The following is a 5,541-nucleotide window of genomic DNA, read 5'->3' as shown; positions in this document are numbered from 1 at the left end:
TGTCTGACAATCATTTGTTTGAGTGGACTTTTTAAAAAGCTATCAATGGCTGCATGAATTGACTTGAGGTGTGTTTTTGTCAAAAGCGCCGTCATGCCGAGGTATAGAATAGCTTTAGACGTTTAGTGTGGCTGTTAAGCCACAAAAAAAAAAAAACATGGAATTGTTTACTTTGTGATAAGCATGAAATTTGGCACACTAGCCCAAGTTGATGTGTAATATAATAATTCTAGACATGGGGCATTTCAAATTTGGCTTCTGATCCCTGGGGGGGGGGGAAATAAATAAATAAATATATATATATATATATATATATATATATATATATATATATATATATATATATATATATATATATATATATATATATATATATAAAAATATACAATTTTTTTTTTTTGATAACAGCTAAAACTTTGCTCTTCTGATAGCCTTTTTATTTACTTAATACTGTATCCCTAGGTCATGTGACTAATTGTGTGATCTTTGCGAACAAGATATTCCCTATTTGTGTGAGAGACATTCAATGTCATTTATTGTAAGCAATCTTCAAAAAATACCTTCAACACTTTGTTTAGCCTCATTTTCACGTTGGGTCAGTTTTGCACATGCAGATTCCGGGGTTTAGAAGCCAAATTTGAAACGCCTCCAGATCTAGTTATTCTATACATCAGCTTGAGCTAATGTGCCAAATTTCATGCTTTTATCACAAAGTGAACAATTTCTTACCTTAACAACCCGATTAATTTAATATTTCCTTAGACATGTCAGCGATAAATTACTTCTTTGAGCTTTTGAACCAGTCTTAAAAAAAAAAAAAATCTGGTGAAATGACTGTAGCAATTTGTGAAGGGGGGGGGGGTTATTTTGTCCTCTGTTGGTTCAGCAACATGCTCAGCCATTTTGTTTTTCTCTACTAACGGTATACGAGCTGATAGTCGAGTAGCCTATCAGAACACACAATTGCTCATATCCCGTCACTGTGGATAGAATAACGATAAATATGGAACCTGTTCCATATTTATCTGTACATTTTATTGGAGTTTCCCCGCCAAATGTAGTTCAAGAAGATTGGCACGGCAGTGACTGGGCCATAACTTATTCCCTCCATTTTTCTGGTCTGTTGGACACCTAACCCACCAATTCAAAAACATTCCGCTTTGTTGGCATCAAAGGAAAATCCTTCAAAATCTCAAACCCTCAGGTCAACCATGAGCATGAGGTGATGTCATTCGATAGCTACTATGACTACAAAAATTGTGTTCATGATGGGATGGCCATAAATGGAAGTGTCATTACAGAATAACGCTTTGATATATTTTTTTCTTTCTTTTATTGTATAATTCATATCAGGCTGAATAAAGTCAACTGGATACAGTAGAGTATGTCTTTTTTCCATCTGTTTTGTCAAATGTACTGGAATTTCTTGAGAAGGGTTATGGATTGTATGCACTTAAACCCTAAAGGGGGGAGGCAAAAGCCAAGAGCAAGAAACATCCCCGAAAGAGATTTGGGAAGAAAATCAGACAAAACTGTTGCAGTTCAGGGAGCTATCTGGAAATATGCTATCGCCTTTGACACCTGAGGTTGGCTGAAGTGATTGAGAGTCTGAACTCTTGATGACTTCCTCAAGCAATGAACTTTGAGTTATGGTGCGGTTTGTGTGGGAGGCGTAAGCTTCCTGGCACCTGCAGATTCTGGTGGAAAGAAAAAAAGGTGTCTGCTTTTGTTGTGGAAACTCTCAAGCAAGATCAAAAAGTTTGCAGAAAAGTTTGACTTTTATTAAATCGCTACCAAAAGCCAAGTCGGTCTGCAGAGTGATCCGACTCAAAGTTCTCATTTTTTACGGTTTCAAGATAATTTGATGCAAATAATCTCATTGGTGAACATGTCACATCATACCTCACCATTCTCCACTGGACAGTACATCGCACGCGTCTCATATTTTGTATCAGCCAAGCCAAACTTTCCAGTACGTGAATGCATGATTCAGGAAGACGTTCAACACGTATGATAAAAAGTGATGCAAATTGAACACTACACTATTCAGAGTGTACAATACATGACTCAAAATGGTTTACAGGAGCAGCACAACTTCTCATCTCATTATCTGTAGCCGCTTTATCCTTCTACAGGGTCGCAGGCAAGCTGGAGCCTATCCCAGCTGACTACGGGCGAAAGGCGGGGTACACCCTGGACAAGTTGCCAGGTCATCACAGGGCTGACACATAGACACAGACAACCATTCACACCTATGGTCAATTTAGAGTCACCAGTTAACCTAACCTGCATGTCTTTGGACTGTGGGGGAAACCGGAGCACCCGGAGGAAACCCACGTGGACACGGGGAGAACATGCAAACTCCACACAGAAAGGTCCTCGCCGGCCACGGGGCTCGAACCCGGACCTTCTTGCTGTGAGGCGACAGCGCTAACCACTACACCACCGGCAGCACAAATTAATTTAAAAAAAAAAAAGTAGTGCATTAATACATTTCAAAATGGCTTTGGCCAGATCACTACAACATATGCTTAAAAAAAATGATACAGGTGTGGAGCTTAGTATAACATAAGAAAAATTAACAATTTAGAAATAAATGGGTCACTTGAGAAAATATTATGCATTATCATGCAGGACCAGTATAACAAGAAGTCGGAATGACACATGGGGCAGCCATGGGCCCAAAAGGTTGCTGGTTCGATTCCTGGAACTAGCAGGAAAAATATGAGGGGAGTTGAGTGAATGAACAGCACTTTCACTTCCCTCAAGGCACCGAACCCCCAACTGCTCCCCGGGTGCTGTAGCATACATGGATTAAAGTTTTCCGTCGCTACGACGGATTTCCGTCAACTGGGAGCGCTAAAGGTCAATAATGAGAGTGATGCAGATCCGAGGAAAAAAGGGGGGGTAGGCCCATAGGTCTGACACCGATGTGATTTAGAACTTCACCAAGCTGCTGTGATTGCCTGTTGTTGAACCCTTTCTTGTGCTATGTTTGAGTATATGTAAAGGAATAAGTTGTTGCACTAGATAGGCATAAATAAATAAATACAGCCTCTGCTACTGTCTAGTCCCGGGGAGGCTCGGCGTAGGCCAGGGGCGCAGATACGTTTTTTGAACTGGGGGGGGACAAAGCTGCCAGCAAACCAACCCCACCCCCAACCCCAACATGTGTTGTGCGAGGAATATACTCTGATGCCCTTAAAACTGCCTTCTGAGCACTGTATCTACAGGCTACCATCGAAAGAAGGAGGCTACCAGAAAGGCATCTCTACTCCGTACGATTTTACTTTCACTACGACATTACTTTGAACAGACTATCAAAAAATTGCAAGGTGATATGATAAAGTAAGGCACAGTTTACTTACAGTTGTTGTTTTTTGAAAAAACGATGCAATCGTTTTCTGCCTTTTCGGTTTGGCACCCTTCATCATGCCGTGTTGGGGTCCTGAACTAGGAGCTGTCCCCGATATGCCTGTCAAACTTGTTGTGGGTAACCATAGCAACCAAGCTCGAGCTCGCAACCTGTGCAGTCTGCGCAGCTCAACCAACCAAATATCAGTCTTTGTTTTGTTTTATGTGAGTTGTTGCAACTATGTATGTACTGCTGTGCACCTCAATAAACCGAATGGTAATTAGTAGGGCTGCACGATTATGGAAAAAATGATAATCACAATTATCTTGATCAAAATTGTAATCACGATTATTAATAACGATTATTCTTGATGTTAGGGAAATCACTTAAATTTTATTTCACTATATTCAAACAAACAATATGAACAGCTTTCAGTGCAGAATGAAATTTAAAAGAGAAATTCTGATTTCCAAATGACAAATAAATGAAATTTATCCAAGAAATTACCAAAGGATGAAGGAACTGAAAACTCAATTGCAACAATTACATAGCATTATACTGAGGCCGACAAGTTTTTAGCTAGAAAGACCAGCCTATCAACATGCTCTGGCTTTAAACATGAGCGAAGGCAGGTCACAACATTGCCTTCAGTGCTAAATAGTCTGTTGTTCCGACATAGTTAGCTTTTCTCTCTCACCTCAATCTGTTACCTACTCTCACGCTATCACCCCTTGAAGATACCGCTGCACTGAAGCTCTGCGCACTTGGCTTGCTTGCTTATTTAGGCGGAGTAATGAAACCTTACATGCGTCGGTTCGCCCCTAATGGTTTGGCGGAGTACTGGTCAAAAAGTGCTTTATCAGATATGCAGCAGAGCTCGCATTTTAAATGGAAATAAATCGCGATTTTCATTTAATTTAATCGTGGCAGCCAAAATCGCGATTTTCAATTAAATTCGATTAATTGTGCAGCCCTAGTAATTAGTCTTTTGATTTTTCCGTGAGGTTTGCCTTATGCAAAGAAAGACAGCATAGACGTTTTTTCCTCCCTATAAGTGGGGGGGACCGAACGAGGTGAATTTAAATCTGGGTGGGACGAATCCCCCCCCGTCCCCCCTCTATCTGCGCCCGTGGCGTAGGCCACTGATGAAACTATTTGGCTGTCCGACTAGTAGGCAACTAGGTTACTTGTCTACTACTAATACTAGGCCTTTTGTAGTAGTAGTAATAATGATATTTGCCTATTGAAAGGTGATCAGGTGAAAAAGTTGAAGCCGCAGCAAGACCTTTGCTATTAAGCCTTTTGTAGGCTTCGGCAGACAACGTTCTGGAAAGGCTGTGTTTTTCTTTGGTTTGATTAGCCTACGATTTAATCTTTAAGCGAACTGCTGAAACCATAATGTTTAAACATTGGAAGCTGCAGAGTCGGGCTGCAAGATTTCCCGACACTTGTTTAAGATGCCAAACTTCATAGTAAGGAGAAAATAATTCCACAGTATTTAGTGCCTCATCAGTCTCAAAAATTAATAGTGAAGGAGCAACGCGAATTAAGTCCCCAAAAAACATCTCGTAGGCCTATATTTTACATTTTCAAAAAAGTCCGGAATTGGAAGTCAGTCAGTGGAGTGTAATGAAGTGTCTCATTCATTAAGCACAAAAGGTCGGAAAACAGTGGAGAAAACAGCTATTGCTTAAATAGGCTACTAATGGTTTACATTGGTAATTTGTATATGACAAATAAATTCATTGATTAAATAGATAAAGAAGCCAATGCCCCGAAGCTCAAAATTCAGGAAAATGGCTCCGGTGTCGCAAGTGCACAAGAACAGTTATTTGAAAGTTAACCTAATGAATTTGTGCATGCGCGTGCGATTTCATGAAGAACCGGGACAATTGGCATTCGGTGAAAGATTCACACCTATGACTCATTATATTCACACGCGCCCTCTCGCCCACTGTCGCTTCGTTTTCCCGATTTACATGCGTCTGAAGATGGAGAAATATTGAGTGGTTTTTTCGTTTTCCAGATTGAATACTTGAATGATCGGATGATACACGGACCTCCTCCACTCTGCCCCGAGTTATAAGGGGGATGATTTGAGATTTTTATTTCAGAAGGGGGATGCCTCCCCCCACATCCCCCCTCAACTCGAGTACTGCGTATAAGGCCACCTGACATAGGCCCTT

Source organism: Neoarius graeffei, chromosome 12, assembly GCF_027579695.1.
Source record: "Neoarius graeffei isolate fNeoGra1 chromosome 12, fNeoGra1.pri, whole genome shotgun sequence".
Taxonomy (NCBI): Eukaryota; Metazoa; Chordata; class Actinopteri; order Siluriformes; family Ariidae; genus Neoarius; species Neoarius graeffei.
This window is presented reverse-complemented; position numbering follows the sequence as displayed.